This window comes from Pongo abelii, chromosome 15, assembly GCF_028885655.2.
Source record: "Pongo abelii isolate AG06213 chromosome 15, NHGRI_mPonAbe1-v2.0_pri, whole genome shotgun sequence".
Classification (NCBI taxonomy): Eukaryota; Metazoa; Chordata; class Mammalia; order Primates; family Hominidae; genus Pongo; species Pongo abelii.
The window spans coordinates 81,419,781-81,441,447 of NC_072000.2; the positions used below are offsets into that span (position 1 = coordinate 81,419,781).

Consider the following 21,667-nt stretch of genomic DNA (forward strand, 5'->3'; position numbering starts at 1 on the left):
GTGATTGTATTTGGAGACAGGACCTATTAGGAGGTAATAAAGGTTAAATGAGATCATAAAGAGAGGGCCTTAGCCTGGCTCAGCGGCTCACTCCTGCAATCCCAGCACTTTGGGATGCCAAGATGGGCAGATCACCTGAGGTCAGGAGTTCAAGACCAGCCTGGCCAACATGTGAAACCCTGTCTCTACTAAAAATACAAAAAATTAGCTGGGCATGGTGGCATGCGCATGTACTTCCAGCTACTTGGGAGGCTGAGGCATAAGAATCCCTTGAACCCAGAAGGCATAGGTTGCAGTGAGCCAAGATCACACCACTGCACGCTAGCCTGGGTGACAGAGTGAGACTCTATCTCAAAAAAAAAAAAAAGGATCTTAATTGGATAGAATTGATGTCTTTATAAGAAGAGGAAGAGAACCACCTGTGCTGGCTCATTCTTGTAATCCCAGCACTTTGAGAGGCTGATGCAGAAGGATAACTTGAGTCCAGGAGTTCAAGACCAGTCTGGGCAACATAGTGAGACCCTGTCTCTACAAAAAAATTTAAAAAATAATTAGCCAGGTGTGGTGGCATGCACCTGTAGTCCCAGCTACTCAGAAGGCTTAAGTGGGAGGGTCATTTGAACCCAAGAGGTTGAGGCTACAATGAGCCATGATCACACCACTGCATTCTGGCCTGGGCAACAGAGTGAGACCTTGTCTTAAAAAAAAATAAAAAGAAAGAAGAGGAGGAGACACTAGAAATATCTCTGTCTTCAAATGAGCACAAAGGAAAGGCCATATGAGGACACAGTGGGAAGGCAGCTATCTACAAGCCAGAAAGAAAGTCCTCACCAGAAATAAACCCTGACCTTGATTTTGGACTTCTAGCCTATAGAACTGGAATAAAATAAAAGTCTGTTATTTAAGTCACCCAGTGTGTAGTATTTTGTTATGGCAGCCCACACAGACTAATGTAATGCCCTTTATAAGGTTGGGGAAGTTCTCTTCTACTCCTAGTTAGTTGAGTGTTATGGTTTGTTTGTTTTTTTTTTTAATCATGAAAGAGTATTGGATTTTGTTAAATGCTTTTTCTGCATCAGTTGAGATGATCATGTGTTTTTTCTTTTAATCTTTTAATATAGTATAGTACATTGATTGATTTTCGTCTGTTGAACCATCTTTGCATTCTGGAGATAAATCCCACTTGGTCATGGTATATAATCCTTTAAATATGCTGCTGGATTTGGTTTGCTAGTATTTTGTTAAGGATTTTTGCATTTATATTCATGAGGGATGTTGGTTTCTTGTTTTCTTGTCTTGTGATTTTTTTGTTTGTTTGTTTTTGTTTTTTGTTTTTTAGAGATGGAGTCTCGCTCTGTCGCCCAGGCTGGAGTGCAGTGGTGCAATCTGAGCTCACTGCAAGCTCCGCCTCCAGGGTTCTCACCATTCTCCTGCCTCAGCCTCCCAAGTAGCTGGGACTACAGGTGCCCACCACCACGCCCGGCTAATATTTGAATTTTTAGTAGAGACAGGGTTTTACCATGTTAGCCAGGATGGTCTCAATCTCCTGACCTCGTGATCCTCCCGCCTTGGCCTCCCAAAGTGCTGGGATTACAGGCGTGAGCCACCAAGCCTAGCCAGTCTTGTGATATCTTTGGCTTTGGTACTAGGATAATACTGGCCTCATAGAATGAGTTCAGAAGTGTTCCATCCTTTTCTTTTTGGGGAGGTGTTTGAGGAAAAAATAGTGTTAACTGTTTAAACACTTGGTAGGACTTGCTAGTGAAACTATCTGATCCTGTGTTTTTCTTTGTTTGAAGTTTTCTTTTTAAATTTTAATTACTGATTCAATCTCTTTACTTGTTATTGATCTATTCCTGTTTTCTATTTCTTCTGAAATAAGTTTTGATAGCTTATGTGTCTAGGAATTTGTCCATTTCATCTAGGTTGTGTAATTTGTTGGCATACAGATGTTCATAGTATTCTCTATAATCTTTTAACATTATTATTTTTATAAGGTCATTAGTAATGTTTGTACTTTCATTCCTAATTTTAGTAATTTGGGTCTTCTCTCTTTTTTTCTTATTCAGTCCAGATAAAGATTCATCAATTTTGTTGAAGTTTTATTGTTTTAAATTTTGTTGATGTTTTCAAAACACTAACTTTTGGTTTTGTTCGTTCTCTCTATTGTTTTCTGTTCTCTATTTCATTTATCTCCACCCTAATCTTTATTATTTCCTTCTTTCTTCTTGTTTTGGATTCAGTTTGTTCTTCTTTTTCCAGTTTCTTAAGGTAGAAGGATATGTTAGTCACTTGCAACCTTTGTTTTTTATTATGTTGACATTTACAACTATAAATTTCCCTCTAAGCACTGCTTTTACTAAATCCCATAAGTTTTTGCATGTTGTATTACAGTTTTCATAGATCTCAAAATATTTTCTAATTTACCTTGCAATGTATTCTTTGATTCATTGGTTATTTAAGGGTGTGTTATTTAATTTTCATTTATTTATAAGTTTCTCAGGTTTCTTTCTGTTATTGATTTCTAGTTTTATTCCACTGTGGTCAGAAAACATATTTTGTTATGATTTTAATCTTTTAAAATTTATTGAGACTTATTTTGTGATCTGACTTATACTGGAGAATATTCTATGTGCACTTGAGAAGAATGTGTATTTTGTCATTGTTGAGTGGAGTGCTCCATAAATATCTGTTAGGTCTAGTTTGTTTATAGTACTTTTCAAGTCTTCTATATCTTTGATGATCTTTTTTTTTCTTTTTCTTTCTGAGATGAAGTTTTTACTCTTGTTGCCCAGGCTGAGGTGCAATGGCACAATCTCATCTCACTGCGACCTCTACTTCCTGGGTTCAAGTGATTCTCCTGCCTCAGCCTCCCAAGTAGCTGGGATTACAGGCACCCGCCACCACTCCTGGCTAATTTTTGTGTTTTTAGTAGAGACGGGGTTTCACCATGTTAGCTAGGCTGGTCTTGAACTCCTGACCTCAGGTGATCCGCCCGCCTTGGCCTCCCAAAGTGCTGAGATTACAGGTGTGAGCCACCACAAGTGGCCTCCTTGATGATCTTCTGTATAGTTGTTCTATCTATTATTTAAAGTGGAATATTAAAATCTGCAACAGTTATTGTTTAATTGTCTATTTCTCTCTTTAATTATCTCAGGTTTTGCTTCATATATTTTGGGGCTCTGTTGCTGGGTGCATATATCTTTATAATTGTTATATTTTCTTGATGGAGTATCCCTGTTATCATTATGTAATGTCATTCTTTGCCTCTTGTAACAATTTTTGTCTTAAAGTCTATTGCTTCCAATATTAGTATAGCCACCCCCACTCCCTTTGGTTACGGTTTTCATGGTATACTTTTTTCCATCCTGTCATTTTCAGCCTATTTGTATCTTTGAATGTAAAGTGAGTCACCTGTAGTTAGCACATAGTTACATCATTTTTAAAAACTCATCTGCTATTATCTGCCTTTTGACTGGAAAGTTTAATTCATTTACATTTAAAGTAATTAAGGAATGACTTACTTCTGCTATTTTTCTATTTGTTTTCTGTGTTTCATACCATTTTTGTTCCTTATTTCCTTCATTACTGCCTTCTTCTGTGTTAAAGATATTTTTATTTGATTTTATTTTACTTTATTTGAGACAGGATCTTGCTCTGTCACCCAGGCTAGAGTGCAGTAGCACAATCTCGGCTCACTGACACCTCCACCTCCCAGGCTTAAGTGATCCTCCTTCTTCAACCTCCCAAGTAGCTGAGACTAAGGCGCACACCATCATACCAGCTTAATTTTTGTATTTTTGTAGAGATGGGATTTCACCATATTGCCTATGCAGGTCTTGAATTCCTAGGCTCAAATGATTCACCCACCTCAGCCTCCCAAAGTACTGGGATTACAGGCATGAGCCACCGTGATTGGCTGATATTTTCTTACATACCATTTAATTTCCTCATCTTTTCTTTTACTATATATTTTTAGTTATTTTCATAGTGGTTGTCCTGAAGATTAAAATTAATGTTTAATTTATAACAATCTAGTTTAGATTAATACTGTTTCAGTATAAGAATTTTGCTACTATATAGTTCTACCCCCATCTTTATGTTGCTTTTGTCACAAATTCCATCTTTACACATTTGTGCCTATCATAGATATATATCAATAATTTTTATTTGTATAGTTGCCTTTCAAATAATATGGAAAAAAAGAACAGATACAGACCAAAAATACATTAATATTGACTTTTATATTTACCTTTACCAGTGTTCTCTATTTCTTCATGTGGAATCAAATTGCTGCCTACTGTCCTTTCATTTCAGCATGAGAGACTCCCTTTAGCATTTCTTGTAGGGCATTAGTGACAAACTCTTTTTTTATTTGGAAATTTCTTAATTTCTATTTCATTCCAGAGGGATAGTTTTGCTTGATATAGCATTCTTGGCTGACAGCTGTTTTTCTTTCAGTCCTTTTAATGTTCTATCCCATTGCTTCCTTACCTCCATGGTTTCTAATGATAAATAAGCTGTTAATCTTATTAAACATTACTTCTATGTGATAAGCTGCTTCTCTTTTGCTGCTTTCAAGATTCTATCTTTGTCTTTATCTTTGAACAGTTTAATTATAACATGTCTCAATGTGGACCTCTTTGAGTTTATCCTACTTGGAGTTTCTTAGATGTATAGACTAATGTTTTCCATCAAATTTGGAAAGTTTTTGCCCATTATTTCTTTCAAGTATTCTTTCTATTAGACCCCACTACCTCCTCTGGCACTCCCATTATGCATATGTTGTGGTATACTTGGTGATGTTTTTTAAAGTTTGCTCATTATTCTATATCTTTCTTTTTTGTGCTCCTCTGACTGAGTAATCTCAATGACTTATCTTCAGGTTCACTGATTCTTTCTTCTGCCTGCTCAAATCTGCTGTTGAGTCTCTCTAATAAGTTTTTCCTTTCAGTTATTCTTTTAAGCACTAGAATTTATATTTGGCTCTTTTTTATAAGTTTGATCTTTTTATTGATATTCTCTATTTGTGAGACATCATTCTCATGGTTTTCTTTAGTTCTTTGTACATGGTTTCCTTTAGTTTTTTGAGCATATTTTAAATGGTTGAATTAAAGTCTCTTAAAAGTAAGCCCAATGTCTGGGCTTCTTCAGGAATAATTTCTATCAATTGTCATTTTTCTTGTGTAGGGGCCATACTTCCTTGTGTTTTTTCCATGCCTCATAATTTTTCATAGAAAACTGGACATTTTGAATAGTATAATTTGGCAACTCTGGAAATCAGATTTCCCTAGGGTTTGTTGTTCCTGCCTGTTGTAGTTGTTGCTGTTTGTTTGTTTAGTGCCTTTTCTGAACTAATTTTCAGAACTCTTTGTGTGTGTGTGTGTGTGTGTTTATGGCCACAGAAGTCTCTGTTCCATTAGCTTCATGATCAGCTAGTGATTGGACAGAGATTTCCTTAAACACCTGGGACAAAAACAGTAAAATTGCCCAGTCTTTATAGATAAGCCTGTGTGCGTGTATTGGGACATGCCTTCAGAGTTCAGTTAGGCAGTTTACAACTCTGCCTTAGTCTTCAATTTCTTCTTGCATAGAGACTGAAGGTCGGTCATGCAGAGGTGAGAGCTTAGGGCTTTCTCAGGTTTTTCTTGAGCATGTGCTTATCCTCTAGATTCTCAGGAATATGTCAGGGCTTTTCAAAAGCCTTATTTTCAATAGAATCTCACAAAGTATGAAAGGAGACATCTTCCTGGAAAGGGATTCTGGATGAATAAATAACATTTAGAGGCTTTTAATAGATTACCTGGCTCATAATCTGTGAGTGAACTGAAGGAGAATGACTGACCCCTCAGAGGCAGCTGCCACGTTACAGTGATACTGACCAAAGTAGTAAAGAAGTAAGGAAGCAAGTCTGAAGAAGGGAAGAGGAAGTTTTCCTAGTATTACTTCCATACCATGTGTTTCTTATGGGCCTGGAGTATGAAAAGGAGGGTTGCAGAATGAGGTGTATCAAAACCGTCTGGAACCAACTTGTCCCCATTCCAGGGAACCCTCACCCACAGCTCCAACTTGCTCAGGAAGTAACCAAGATGGGAAATTTTTTTTTTTTAACATTCAGTCCCTTTCTTTATTGTAATAGTTTATCTGAAAGTACGCAAAAATTAATAAATTACTTTTACTATGCAATTCTGAAATATCAGGTCTACTGCCTTCAATAAAAAAAATTAGTAACTGCTTTTATGACATTAAGGTCAAGTCATCATTTGTAAAGACAGTATCAATTGAGACTTTTTGGCACTTACGACTAATCCATTGTAAATAATTATCAATCTTAAAAACACAGCTCCAGTAAACGTGTAATTACACTGGGTACAGATAAGGAAGTACAAGGCCGGTATGATCGCTTATGCCTGTAATCATAGCACTTTGGGAGTCTGAGGCAGGTGGATCATATGAGGCCAGGAGTTCAAGACCAGCCTAACCCACACGGCAAAACCCTGTCTCTACTAAAAATACAAAAAGAAATTAGCCAGCCATGGTGGTGCTTGCCTGTAATCCCAGCTTCTCAGGAGGCTGAGGCATGAGAATCAGAGAATCACTTGAACCCAGGAGACAGTGGTTGCAGTGAGCCAAGACCATGCTACTGCACTCTAGCCTGCGTGACACAGTGAGTGAGACTCTGTCTCAAAAAAAAAAAAAAAGAAAGTACAAGAAGCTCACTGGCTATGCTAAACCAAATAAATGAAAGGCAGCAAAACTGATTTTTTTTTTTTTTTTTTTGAGACAGAGTCATGGTCTGTCACCCAGGCTGGAGTGCAACGGCGTGATCTCAGCTTACTGCAACCTCCACCTCCCGGGTTCAAGCCATTCTCCTGCCTCAGCTTCCCTGGTAGCTGAGACTACAGGCATGCGCCACCATGCCCGGCTGCTGGGGTTTCACCATGCCAGCCAGGCTGGTCTCGAACTCCTGAGCTCAAGTGATCCACCCACCTCAGCTTCCCAAAGTGCTGGGATTACAGACATGAGCCACCACGACTGGCTGCAAAACTGATTTTATACTGTGGGTTTATACAAATAAATAAACAAAATCCTTTCCTTTTTTTCTATATTTTTTCTTACATTTCTTACAAAAATAACAGAATGCTTCATTTTATTCACTTCAATGGGAAAAAGTCCTTAGAGAAAGATTGAAAAGAGCTGATAATCAAACTCCCAAATTTTATGCTTATTTCTTTTCTAGTGCTATCAATTTTCTGACATTTAACACAGGCAGAAAAACGTTCTCAGTAAATTGAGCATTTGAGTCTATAAATGTCTTCAAGCACTCTGGCAAGTTACATATATCCCATTGCGTTTGGTTGCCCATCTCTTCTTTGCTTCAGACCCCCATGAGAGTTTCTTCTTTTTTTGGGCAGCCCTGTGAATTTTTAGTCTCCATTTTTGGCTTTTACAAACTTGTGGCAGACAACTGCTTTGGCAATTTTTACACCGAGCTCTCGAGTAGCTAGCTGGTTGCTGAGTTCCTCAGCCTTCTCAATATTCCACTCCTCCACAGCCTGCTCTATCCTCTTTTCGAGGCCTTCTCAATGGTTTTCCTTTTAACAGGGGGGTCAAACCTTTCATTGACTCCAAAATACTGAGTAAGCTCCTTCCACTGGGCTGCATTTGAGGACTGTTCAATTCCACATAGCTAAGGGAATTCCAGAAGGACACTCTTCTTAGGCATTTACATTTGACTCTGTTTCACTTTTTGTTTCATATGTTGAGAAATCTATGATTTCTGCTTTTCTGATGCTCCCATCCTCTTTATCTTCCTGTAAGTTAAGCCCAGAGCTCTCCAATGTAGCTTCATCTTCAGAGTTTGACTCAACATCACTTTCATTTAGGCCAGGAGGTACCAGCCCACTCAACATCTTTTCTTCTGTCAGGATGCAGCCGCCTGGCAGCCATCTTAAGACCCTGTCAACCAAAAAATTTTTTAAGAGATAATTTTTGTGTGAAATCATTGTTGTGCATTATTTCAGGGCTTTGTATAAAATAATGTGGACATTTTACTTCTATTTCTATGCTCTGGAACAGTTTAAAATGATTGAGTTCCTGCTTTACCATCTTTTTCTTTTTCCTTTCTTTCTTTTCTTTTTTTTTTTTTTTGAGACAGGGTCTCACTCTGTCACCCAGGCTGGAGTGCAGAGGTGTGATCTTGGCTCACTGCAACCTCTGCCTCCCAGGCTCAAGAAATCCTCTCACCTCAGCTTCCAGAGTAGCTAGGACTGCAGGTGCACACCACCATGCCCAGCTAATTTTTATATTTTCTAACAGATGGAATCTCACTATGTTGCCCAGGCTGATCTCAAACTCCTAGATTCAAGCAATCTGCTGGCCTCAGCCTCTCAAAGTGCTGGGATTATAGGAGTGAGCCACCGCACCTGGCCTATATTTTTCAATTAATTAATTAATTTTGGAGGAGACAAAAAACATTCAAATCACAGCACTCACTAATAAAAACTGGAAATAAATACAAATGCCAAACAAACTGGGAAGGATTAATTTATGGCATAGTCAAACAATAGAGCAATGAAAATGAATAAACTCCAACTGCATACCACAGTGTGGATGAATCTTAAAAACACAACGTTGAGGCCAGGTGTGGTGGCTCATGCCTGTAATCCCAGCATTGTGGGAGGCCGAGGCAGGCAGATCACCTAAGGTCAGGAGTTTGAGACCAGCCTGGCCAACATGGTGAAACCCCGTCTCTGCTAAAAATACAAAAATTAACTGGGCGTGGTGGCGCATGCCTGGAATCCCAGCTACCCGGGAGGCTGAGGCAGAAGAATCGCTTGAACCTGGGAGGCAGAGGTTGCAGTGAGCCGAGATTGTGCCATTGCATTCCAGCCTGGGCGACAAGAGTGAAACTCCATCTCAGAAAAACAAAACAAAAAAACAATGTTGAGTTTTAACAGCCCAACATGAAAGTATATTTATACTCTAATTCTATTAATGTACACTCAAAATACAGACCAAACCAAACCATATTGATTAGGAATGAATAATCAGGTGGTAAAAGTACAAAGCAATGCAAGGAAAGACTGAAGTCAGGATAGGGCTATCTCTGTGCGGGGAAGGGACCGGAAGAGAAAGGGGTGGATTGGGAAACAATACAGGGAAACTTCTGGTGATAATGTTCTATTTATCGACTTAAACAGTGTCGCTACACAAGAGTTTGCTTTATGATTATTCATTATAGTGCTCATTTGTGTATGGTATATGCTTCTCTGTATATGTATTATATTTCACAAAGTTAATAAAGCTTATACAACAAAGAAAAGGTTCATTACTGAAAACAGACACCAACTCCCAGGGGAAGGAGTACAACGGAGCTGATTTCAAGAGCCTGGACATGAGGCCCTGAAGAGGAGATCTTCACTTTGTGGCCCAGAAGAAACCCATATTTCTGCCTCATGTGTATCCTCTTGGGGAAGCAGGGGAGTTCTATAGCCTCAGTAAAATATCAATGCAACGACCCATGTGTGTGTGTGTGTGTTTTTTTTTTTTTTTGGAACAGAGTCTTGCTTTGTCACCCAGGCTGGAGTGCAGTGGTGCGATCTTGGCTCACTGCAACCTCCGCCTTCCGGGTTCAATCAATTCTCCTGCCTCAGCCTCCCGAGTAGCTGGGATTACAGGCGCCTGCCACTGTGACAAGCTAATTTTTCTATTTTTAGTTGAGACGGGGTTTCACCATCTTGGCCAGGCTGGCCTCAAACTCCTGACCTCGTGATCCACCTGCCTCGGCTTCCCAAAGTGCTGGGATTACAGGCGTGAGCCGCTGCACCCAGCCGACCCATTTATTCTTTAAGGATCTAATTCTGCAGGGCATCAGCCAGGCTCAAGATAGAATTGAGGTGAGGCTGCGCAGGCTTCAACCCCCAGATCTGTCTGAAAATGCTCAGTTGAGCTCAATCCTGGGTGAAGAAATGATAGCAGAATCCCAGAGTTCCAGCACAACACAGTGGTGTTTCTTTTGTGATGTCATCAACACCTGTTTCTGACCTCACCCGCCCAGAAGTTTCCAATATCATTAAGTGATAGTGGCGGTGGATAACAATGACCTCCTACCAGCTGTGAATTTCTCGTCTTCCAGGGGGAGAAGTACTAGCAAAAGAGATTGCTGCTGGCTAAGACTACCCACCGGTGGGGTCTTGGTGAGTGGGGCCCAGTCTGAGGCCAGGGGTAAGAGAGGGCAGAGGGGCCAGGGTTGCCCCCGAAGAAGGGAAGCCTGGATTCTCTTCTGTGGCAGGGCTGAGTGATCACAGGGCCTGACTCCTCTGCTGGGGAACGCCAGCTTCCAAGTAGAGACAGTGCTGTGTGTCTAGACCTAAGCCTGAAGTCTTCTTCTCTCTAGAAATCCACAACTGTGTGTCTGGTTAGGCAGAGGACACTGGAAAAATGGTTTTCCATTCCAATACATTTCCCCACATACTTTCTGCACAGGAAATCAAATTCCCTTCTGTCTGGAAAGGCAGATTAGAGCGTCTGATAGGAGCTGAGCTCCCAAAATGTATCCACTTTCTTAGAGAGTTTTTATTTGGCTCTTGGGATCAGGGATACCCTAGAGTATGTGACTTGCCACTTAAAGTATAAATAGTGTCTTGGCTCTGCCTTGAAAATACTGTCCCTGTCAGTGGCATATGTTTATATTCTGGGTCCTGTAGTAAAATCTGTGGTCTGACTCCCATCATCTCCAAGCCCATGGACCCCTGCTTACCCTCTGCCTAGCAGCCTCACCCAGCACCAGGCCTTGGGGTGATAGGGACACTGGTGTGTGGCTTTCACTTCCTGCCTTTTCTCTCTCATTTTGATTTTTCCTGAACATCTCACCTGGGTACTACAGAAACCCCATGTACATTTGTGTAGGCTGTGCACAGTTGTGAGGTTTTTTATTGTTATTGTTGTTTTTGCAATTACAAACAATTCTGCAATGAGCATTCTTGTGTGTGTAGGTCTTTGTGAGCTTAAGTGTTTATGAAGGAAATTATTTCTAAATAACAGAGGCAAGTTCCAAGGGCCACCATAGGCTCAACAAAACTATGAGGGTTGGGTCCCTGCAGTTGTTCACTGGGCTGGTTTAAGATCTCAGACAATTTCACTGATCAATCAGTACAGGCAGTCCAACTTACAACGACTCTACTTACAATTTTTTGACTTTAAAATGGTGCAAAAGCAATATGTATTCAGAAATCATACTTCAAGTATCCATACAACCACTGTTTTTCACTTTCAGTATTCAATAAACAAAATCATCTAACACAAAGCCCATTTTATAATAAAGTGTTGAAATATGCAACATTTTATTATACAATAGGCTTTGTGTTAGGTGATTTTGCCCAAATATAGGCTAATGTCAGTATTCTGAGCACATTTAAGGTAGGTTAAGCTATTATGTTTGGTACAGTAGGTGGTGTGTTAGTCCGTCCTCATGCTGCTGATAAAGACATACCTGAGACTCGATAATTTATAAAGAAAAGAGGTTTAATTGACTCAGTTCCACATGGCTGGGGAGGCTTCAGGAAACTTACAATCACGGTGGAGGGGGAAGCAAATACATCTTTCTTCACATGACAACAGGAAGAGAAGTGCCAAGCAAAAGGGGAAAAGCCCCTCCTGAGTAGTTGGGATTACAGACGCCCGCCACCACACCCAGCTAATTTTTTGTATTTTTAGTAGAGATGGGGTTTCACCATGTTAGCCAGGAGGGTCTCGATCTCCTGACCTCGTGATCCACCCACCTCGGCCTCCCAAAATGCTAGGATTACAGACGTGAGCCAGCGTGCCCGGCATTTTTCCTTTCTTTCTTTTTTTTTTTAATCGTTGTTCTCTTCTCTTGCTCTTGACTTTTGCCCTTTTCACTGTGCTTGCTTTCTTTCTTTCTTTTTTTTTTTAACCAGAAATAAGAAAATTTATTTGTATTTGAGTTACAGAACAATATCTGCTAAAAGGTTTAAATTAAATAATCTTTACTTATATGTTACTAAAATGTTTTGGAGGAAGCAAACTAAATTCTGCATGGCCAAGGAAATTATTTAACAACCCTTTTAGTAAACTGAAAATAAAAAATTATCTCAAATCATAATTGACTTGATCAGAATAATTTTTTAAATGTTAATCTAAATTTTTTATTTTTATTTTATTTTATTTTTTTTTTATTTTGTGCTTGCTTTCTTATTAGTCCTTTCTCCTTCTAACATTCTCCTGCTCATCTGCTGTGGGTTTGAAAATCAGAAAAGTGGCTTCTCCTTTAGGCTATTGGTTCAGCTGCTGCAACAGAGACCAGACAATAGTGACTTTACAAGGTTATTGCTCTCCTCTGAGAAAAATGCAAGGTGGTCAGCATTCTAGGGCACTTCTCCAGGTCATCTTGTGACTCAAATTCTTCCTGCCTTGATGCTTGACTGTCTCTAGGGAGTTGTCCTGGTCAGCATCATCAAAGCTGCCCTCCCCTCCACCCTGTGTCCACATCCCAGTCTTCACAAAGAGGAAAGAGGAAGTAGAGAACAGCCAGCTTCCTTCTAAGGATGTGGCCCAGAAATTAAACCTATTACTTCCACTCGTATCTCACTGGTTAGGACTTAGTTCATACGTCCACCTGGCTGTGAGGGGTTCTGGGATATGTGGTCTCTAGTAGGAGAGCCATAAATCCAGGTTTTAACCTTGGGAGCTCTACTGCAAAAAGGTAGAGGGAAAGAAAAGGGGCTCTTAGCAGTCTCTGCCACACTGGATCTGTTGAAATTTTGTGTGGAGAAAATAAAGGTGGGCACCAATTGAAGACACAAGGTGATCTACAGAAAAAGCCCTTCCCCTCCCCCACCTCCTCTTCCCTCCCCTCCCCTCCTCTTCCCTCCCCTCCCCTCCTCTTCCCTCCCCTCCCCTCCTCTTCCCTCCCCTCCCCTCCCCTCCCCTCCTCTCCTCTCCTTTTTGATGTAGATCTCTCTATATTGCCCAGGCTGGTCTCAACCTCCTGGCCTCGAGAAATCCTCCTGCCTCAGCCTCCCGAGTAGCTGGGATTACAGGTGTGAGCCACCACACTTGGCTTCCATCCCCCTTTTCTGTACCTCTCTCTCTATTTTTTTTTCCTTTTGAGACAGAATCTTGCTCTGTCGCCCAGGCTGGAGTGCAGTGGTGCCATCTCAGCTCGCTGTAAGGGTTACTCAGAGTCCTTTTGTTTCTTTTATATTGTTCTGGATTATGTTCCCAGACCAGACATTGGAGGTTAACAACACAGTCATGAAGACAATAACAGGCACAATCTTTCAGATTTGACAACTCAGGCCAAAGGCACTCCCACCCCAATCCACAAGTGAGAGAGTGATAAGTGTTTTCTGTGTCACAGACCAGAAGGGCCTTTCTTTCGAAAGCCTCAGTTATTCATACCCATACAACTTTACTGAGAACCTTCTACAAGCTGACACTCATCTAGGTGGTTGGTTGGGACATTGGGGTCATCTCTTTCCCCACCACACAGCCCGCCTGGCATCTCCACGGGTTCTCCTCCTTCCATGGGTTCTCCCCCCTTCCTTCCCTTCCTTCCCTTCCTTCCCTTCCTTCCCTCCCTTCCCTTCCTTCCCTCCCTTCCTTTCTTCCTTCCTTCCTTCCCTCCTTCCTTCCTTCCTTCCTTCCTTCCTTCCTTCCTTCCTTCCTTCCTTCCTTCCTTTCTTTCTTTCTTTCTTTCTTTCTTTCCTTTCTTTCTTTCTTTCTTTCCTTCCCCTCTCCTCTCTTCCCCTCCCCTCCCCTCCTCTTCCGTCCCCTGCCCTCCTCTGCCCTCCTCTGGCCTCCTTTCTGATGTAGGTCTCTCTATATTGCCCAGGCTGGTCTCAACCTCCTGGCCTCAAGTAATCCTCCTGCCTCAGCCTCCCAAGTAGCTGGGATTACAGGTGTGAGCCACTACACCTGGCTTCCGTCCCCCTTTACTGTATCTTTCTTTTTTTTTCAAGACGGAGCCTCACTCTGTCGCCCAGCTGGAGTGCAGTGGTGTGATCTCAGCTCGCTGCAACCTCTGCCTCCTGGGTTCAAGCGATTCTCCTGCCTCAGCCTCCCAAGTAGCTGGGATTACAGGTGACCGCCACCATGCCTGACTAATTTTTGTATTTTTAGTTGAGACTGGGTTTCATCATATTGGCCAGGCTGGTCTTGAACTCCCGACCTCAAGTCATCTGCCCACCTCAGCCTCCCAAACTGTTAGGATTACAGGTGTGAGCCACCACAGCTGGCCTCTCTTTATGGCATGTCCTTGATGCTTATCAGGTTTCTCCTCTAGGAGGTGGAGCGGGTTGGATATGGGCTTACAACAGCTTCTGTGATGATGAAGCAGAGAAGGAAAAGACAAACTGCTTTTGTTGAGAATTTATGCTGTCCTACCAGACTGTGAATAGCATAACTACAGCAACAACAATGAATATTTGCAGAGCATTTATTTTGTATACGGTATTTCATTTAATCCTCACAATCACCCTTTAAGCTTATGATTATTGTTTTCCCCCATTTTCCATATGCCAGAAAAAAAAAAAAAAGCACAGAGAGGTTAAGTCCCACATTTAGGTGGCCCAGCTGGGACTGAAATGCAGGCAGCTAGCGTTCCCAGCACTATTCTTGTATTGATCTGGTTTGTCTTTGTACCCGCTGGCCTTTATCCTAGAAGAGGAGAATAAAGGCGTCAGAGCAGAGGAGTGTGAGACCCCAACTAGCCCAGCCCTCTCAGAATTACAGATGAGAGGGAAAAACAAAGAGAGATCAAATGAGCTACCCAAGGTTGCACAGCATGATAGCCGCTATGCAAGGGCTGGAACCTAGACCCTGATGCCCTGTTGCCACTGCAGAATAGATGTTCAAAAGTCTTCCTGTCCCGTGAATGAAAAGATAATGAGTGGGCTGGCGCGGTAGCTCACACCTGTAATCCCAGCACTTTGGGAGGCTGAGGCGGGCGGATCACGAGGTCAGGAGATCGAGATGATTCTGGCTAACTCGGTAAAACCCCGTCTCTACTAAAAAACACACACACACACACACAAAAAAAATTAGCTGGGCGCGGTGGCAGGCGCCTGTAGTCTCAGCTACTCGGGAGGCTGAGGCAGGAGAATGGCGTGAACCCGGGAGGCGGAGCTTGCAGTGAGCCGAGATCGCGCCACTGCATTACAGCCTGGGCGAGTGAGCGGATAATGGATAGACTTCGACAGAGTCTATGTGGCTCACCCTTGGGCCTTCGTGGGGTGGTTGGGTCATGAGAACCAGGGGGTCAGGGGAAGAGGGAGATGACCAGAGTGCGCCAGCCTGAGACGGTTGTGTGGAAGGGGGTGCTGTGCTGCTGGTTATGGGGAAATCAACCCATGAAAGCATAACCAGCCTTTGACTCCCTCCTCTGGCACCTCATGACCTTGTGTTCACACGGCTTCCTCTATGGGCTTCTTATCATATTGCTGACAGCCCTAACTGGTGAAAGGGAGTCACTTTCAGAGAGCACTGGGCAGTGGCTCCTTTCCCATTAGCTATTGTACTGCAAGTGCCAGATAATGTCGATGACATAAATGTGCCTAGGCCCCTGCCTGGGAGGGAGAGGCTGTTTACTACTGCCCCTTGTTTTGCACACTGATCTTTGGGGGTTGCAAACACTGGCACCTGTCCTCAGGGTCAAAACCAGTGTCTATAGCAGAGTGGGCAGGACTTTGATGAAACTCTGAGACCTGCAGGAGTGTGGCCCACCGCAACCTGGAAATGACCCAGCCCACTCCCTTGGGCCTCTCTGGTGGGGCTGTGGCCAATTGTAGATAACTCCTTTGCTGAGGAAGAAGGAGTCTGGGTAGCAGCTGGGTACCAGCCACTAGGGTGGTGCCAGGACCTGGTCCTTGGGCGGGGCAGAGGGCTACTTTGTGGGACTGGGGTGGCTTTTCTTGCTTCTGGCTGATGGGACTAAGGAGACTGGGAAAGGGGACATGCCTCAGGGAGGGCGAGGGGAGGTGGCAAAGGAGCTGCCGAGGCCCAATGCATCAGGGGAGCTGGAGCAAGCTGGAACCAGGGACCGGCAGCCTTGTGCGTTTGAGATGGTAATTTGCAGATGGTTCCTGGTAGCGACAGGGTCTCTGAGGCGGAGCCTGGGTCTTCGCGTAGGATCTGCCAGCCTGGGTTCTCCGGCAGGTCAGAGCAGCTTTGGGGCGGGGCCAAGGTTGGCCCCTGCTTGGGAGGAGCCGGGATGCCTCTCTCACAGTGATGCAGAGGGGAATTTGCTGACGGTCCCTTGCCAGGTGGGGCTGGCTTCGCCCAGCCGGCGAGGAGGAGGACCCGCTGGCAGTCTCCTCCCAGGTGGGGAGCGTGGAGCCTGTCACTGCAGCCTGGCGGCCTGAGCACCGAGCCTGGGGCTGGGGCCGCGGTGCTGAGGACGCAGATGTGGTGAGCACGCGACGCGGGTGAGGTGACCGGGATTGGTCGGGCCAGGAAGAAGGGGCGCCGGATCCAGGTCCCGCGCGGGGAGGGGGCGGGGAAGGATTGCTTGTTTCTGTGCTTTCTGAGACCTTGTATTGGGAGGGATGGGGGTAGAGGAGACTGCGCCACAGTCCCTTGCCACGCTGGCTGTCTCTAGCTTGTACCCAGGAAAGGGTGGCCTGAGCCGCCCACCCAGGAGGGCGTGGCTTTAGTAGACCGGTCTTCACTGGGTGGGGGGAACGGAGGTGGGTAGGAGGTTTGCTTGGGGGGTCCCCGGCCTCCTGCCTGACAGCCAGGTGGGAGTTACCGCTCGGGGCTACCCTCTCCCCCACCCAGGGATTCCCCGGGGCTCTACCGCCCACTCTCTGGGCTGGGACGGGAGGGGGCAGTCTGCTCCGCCGTTATGGGTTATGACAACGTCACTGCTGCGCTGCTGCCTGGCGGGCTGGGCTCCTGGGCCCCCAGGGGAACAATGCCACCCTTTCCCCATATGCTTGGTTCCAAAGAAAGGCTCTTGCCTCCCTACTCGCCCTGGCCTTGAGAGAGAAACGTTGTGTTTGGATGAAGGCCCTGGGGAAACTGAGGCCCAGGGGGTGCTGTGGCTTGACCAAGGTCACTGAGCAGGCCCTACAGAGCTGGCCTCCCAGGCCATGCCTTCACCGAATGCTCTCTGGAGGGGCAGGGGCCCTTCTTCCTCTCTAGACCCGGGGACCTCCCCCTACCCCAGCACCCCATTTCCTCATCCCTGAGAATTCAGGGAGTTGCAACTTCTGCATGGGGCTCCAGGGTATCATGGGTGTAAGCAGCAATTAGATTGTCTGGGGACAGGAGAAAATTGCTCATGAAAAACACTCAACTGAGCAGAGGGGGTGTGAGCCTTTGCTGTTCTTGTGGGTTCAAGGAAAGAATGAGAGTTGGCTTTGAGGAGAGCAAGGCCTGTGCTGATGGGGATGAGGAGATGAACTTTCTCCTTCAACAGCCTGCAACGCTCCAGGAAGACGTGGTTTCCCTCAAGAAAGGGTCCATCTCTTAGCACCACCCTCTGTTATCACCTCATCCTTGTTCTCTCTCCAGCCCCTGTCCCTGGGAGAAATGGGCTACATTCCATCTATTGCCCTTAGAAATGAACTTTCCCCTTAGAAGTGAATTCACCTTGTTCTTCTCCCTGGGACAGATGACCTTCCCTGGAGGGAAACTGAGGCAAGGAGAGAGCGACATTTTAGACCCGGAGCCAGATGAGGAAACTGAGGCACAGAGGGTGGAGTGAGTTCTCCAGGTCTCTTACCTACGTGCAGGTCTCCTGACTCCCCAACCACCAAAGGGCAGACTGGAGGGGCCTCTTCCTGTCTTCTCTTCGCACCCCACAGTCCCAGCGCTGAGAAGCTGAGGCTGCGAGGGCCTCCTAATAGGTGTGGAGGAGGTCGGTGACAGGGGACAGCACCAGCATTTTCTCCTCCTTTAAGATATGTTTTCTAGTTTCTTGGGAAGGAAGCAGCTTGAAGAGGGGAAGTGAAGTCTCTTGGTTACCTTCCCATTATGCCCTCACAGGGATACACAATTTCTGTGGGCCTATCGGAGCCAAAAACAGGCATCCCTCCTGCCCGAGTGCCAGCAGCTGTGAGCATAGCCAGGGAGTGGGGATCCACAGGTAGAGGGACTTCAGTTATCTCCCTGACAGCATCTCCGGATGGGGGGTTTGGGCCAGCACCGGTTTACTCCAAGTGAAAGGAGTTGCCATGTGCCTGGCTCATGAATTGCTCCTTTTCAGACACCCTCTGAGCACAGCGCCCCTGAAGCTGGCCCCTGCTGGCTTCACAGGAGCCTTGGGTTGCATGATAACCACCAGGAGCTGCTGAGGTAACCTGTGGGAAGGGATGGGGTTCCCAGTAAACCAGATGGGAACCAGTTGCTTGTGGGGTGACAATATAGCGCCAGAGAGGAGAGGGCCCACCATACTGGAGGGAAACCACATGGTATGTATCCCTCCCAGCTAGCAGAGAAAGGGTCAGGCCTCAGAGAGGCCCCCGGTGAGAACCAGACTTAAAGAGCAGAGAGCCTGGACCGAGTGCCTCTATTGGCGGGCACTCTGCCCTCAGCTTCTCTACCTGATAGCTAGGCATGAAAACACCTTCTCCAGATGAGTGGGAGGGCTTTGGAAACTTGTCAAGTGTTTATTACAAATGGGAAGTATTATTCCTGGAGTCTCTGGTCTAGGTGGAAGCCATCTGTTTCCTGCCTTGATGGGGGAAACATGGTCATTTCTTCTTCAGAGGATGCTCTCTCTCTCTGTGGCCAGCCTAGGGCATCCTTCTAGGCTGGGAAGGCAGACCAGCCCTCCCCAGCCCACTTCAAGTTGTGCTTGGGGCCTTGAGAAGTTTCCTCCCCCCATCCCCAGCTATCCATTATATTTAACATATTTACAGGATGTTCATCCCTGAAAATGCGGGTGTCTAGTGGCACCGTGGAGCTTCCTACAGGCCTGTACCCTCCCCACGGCCTCAACTCTCGAATCCCACAACCTCTGATTCTTCCTGGGAAGCGGCGGGTGGAAGAACCATAAAGATAATGGGCATAAAGTGCTGGGAGCTGTTTGCACAGAGCGTCCAGTTTGCAGGAACCCACGTGGTGCTCAGGCCATGGGCAGGCTCACACTGGGAAAGGCTGTAATGAAAGTGCTCAGAGGAAGTGCTCAGCTTCCAGTGAGATCAGCAGCTTTTAGTGCCCTGTTTTGCCTGAGGTGGGGCCCCAATGCTCACTCTTCTTTGCTCTCGTGGGAGAGCAGTGGTTTTCACAGCTTACACATCAGCATGGGTGATGTAAATGGAACTCCACATTCTTGCCCATGAGTTGGCTGGTGCAACTCCTGCAAGGTAGGGTTACAGGAGGAGCTGAGATGAGAACGTGGGCAGCTCATGAAGTATGGTGTGTCCTTGCTGTAGATCTGTCTGCATTGCTTAGGCCCAACTGAGGGTGGCTCTTAAGAACAACACGTGGCCAGGACTCCATGTTCTGTGTTTCTAGGGCAGGATATGTACTCAAGCTGCCACATTCCTTGCCAACACCCCTGGGGCTGGTGCTGAGAGATGCAGAGGCAGAGTGGGCGGGGAAGGGGTGCCTCATTGTTACCTCCTGCCTCCTTCTAGTCATTAGTCATGCTCCCCAAAGGGAAACCAAAGCATAGACCTGCTTAGAAAGCTAGGACTAGGACCCAAGTGTTCTGGGCTCCCACCTTCTGCTTTTCCCAGCCTTCCACTCTGCCGTTTGACACAAGCACCCTCAAGATGAGATGGGAAGAGCTGGGCTGGAGGTGAATGAGTCATGCCCAGCCCTGTGCCTGTAGACCTTCATTCCTGCCAAGCCAGGGCCTCTGGTGTCCTTAGAGGATCAGAGGCAGAAAGACCAGCTTCTAACAGGAAACCAAACTGTCCCCTCCCCATTACTGAGTGGCCTGGCCAAGGAAGGTCCTGGAGACAGAAGCCTTCTCCTCACTCTGGCTGAGTCTTCTCAGAGTTGTGCCCAGCAAGGTGCTTGCTGGCCTCAGGCCATGGAGTCCCAGCAGAAGAGCAAGTAACCCTAAGGTCTTTGGAGAGATAGGTGGGCAAGATGGAGCTGTGGCCAGTCCGCTGGGATACAGCTGTCTGTTGGGTTTTGGGTGTTGAGGCCTCATTGCCTTGGGGTGTCTGAGTGGCAGTGATTTGGCCATAGGCTAGAAACACTACAGAGGGCAATGGAACATGCACCCAGGGCCCTGTGGGGAAATCAGTGCTGCTTTGATGGGGGGCAAGCACAGAGGACCTGTCACACATAGACACGCTGCCTGGGGGAGCACTTGGGAGCTGCGTTCCCCCCTGTTTCATTACCTGCTCACTTCACTTCCGTGAGCCTTGCATTTGCAACATGGTGAAGCAATCCCCTCCACACAGAGCCATTAGGAGGATGAATGGGAGGAAGCAGAAAGGTGCCCAGCTTGGTGCCTGGTGACCAGGAGTCCCCTTCTTTCCATTTGCTCGTCCCTCTGCCTGCTGAGTGGCCAGCTGTCCAGGGACTCCTGGGATGGCGACCATGTTTTTTTTGTTGTCTTTTTTTTTGGAAACAGAGTCTCGTTCTGTTGCCCACTCTGGAGTGCAGTGGCACTACCTCGGCTCACTGCAACCTCTGCCTCCCAGGTTCAAGCGATTCTCCTGCCACAGCCTCCCGAGTAGCTGGGATTACAGGCGTGCGCCAACATGTCGGCTAATTTCTTTGTGGTTTTGGTAGAGACAGGGTTTCGCCCTTTTGGCCAGGCTGGTCTCAAACTCCTGACCTCAGGTGATGCACTCATCTCAGCCTCCCAAAGTGCTGGGATTACAGGAGTGAGCCAACGTGCCCAGCCAGACCATGCTTTTTTGATGACACCAAACAATATCCAACAATGGCTGACCAACAATGTCGACTGCTCCAGGCACTGTTGGAACCGAACTGTCACCTTCAAAAATGCTTCAGGCCATGCATGGTGGCTCATGTCTATAATCCCAGCACTTTGGGGGGCCTAGGAGGGAGGATTGCTTGAGCCCAGGAGTTCAAGACCAGCCTGGGCAACATAGAAAGACCCTGTCTCTACAAAAGAGTGAAAAAATTAGCCAGGCCTGTAGTCCCAGCTACTCAGGAGGCTGAGGTGGGAGGATCACTTGAGGCCAGGAGGTTGAGGCCGCACTGAGCTGTGATTGCACCACTGCGCTCCAGCCCAGATGACAGAGCGAGACCTTGTCTCAAAAAACAAAACAAAACAAAAAAACAAAAAGGCTTCTCACATCCCTGAGGACCTGGCAGAGGGGGAATCTTCTCAGAACCAATGGGGTGTGTGTGTGTGTGTGTGTGTGTGTGTGTGTGTGTGTGTGTCTCTGTGGTGTGGGCAGGGAGAGTCCTTCCATACAATGAACAAGCTGTTGCTGGACCAGGGATCCTTCCTTGGCTGGCGCCTCATGTGCCCAGGCATGTCAACTAGGCCTGGCTTGAGGAGACCTTCTCAGGCAGCAGAAGAACAACAGCCTGAATGATGAGCCTGGCTTGAGGCCCTGGAGCCACTCAGCAGCCTCACATTCTCTGTCATTACTATTTAATCCTCTCCACGCCTTGGGAGAGAAAGCAGGTCTGAGTCACCCGCTCAATAGATAAGAAAGCTGTGGCTTGAGAGGTTGTGACAGCTGCAACCACACTCACACAC

General features: G+C 45.8%; 1 protein-coding gene and 1 pseudogene across 10 annotated transcripts in view; one reads left to right on the plus strand and one right to left on the minus strand.

The window, feature by feature from the left end:
* Window positions 1-7,317: 7,317 nt before the first annotated feature.
* Window positions 7,318-7,970, minus strand: LOC112128732 (protein FAM204A-like; annotated as a pseudogene).
* Window positions 7,971-10,068: 2,098 nt separating this feature from the next.
* The window catches only part of TMEM63C (transmembrane protein 63C), an 85,397-nt gene continuing 73,798 nt past the window's right edge, over window positions 10,069-21,667 (plus strand). For 5 of the 10 annotated variants that reach the window (XR_008513362.2, XR_008513363.2, XM_054530883.2 and 2 more), the window contains exon 1: window positions 16,193-16,431. The gene's annotated coding sequence lies outside the window, so the exon portion shown is untranslated. Of the gene's footprint in view, window positions 10,200-16,192; window positions 16,432-21,667 lie in introns of those variants that run through there. The other 5 variants (XR_008513364.2, XM_054530890.2, XM_054530888.2 and 2 more) reach the window with 3 other exon arrangements.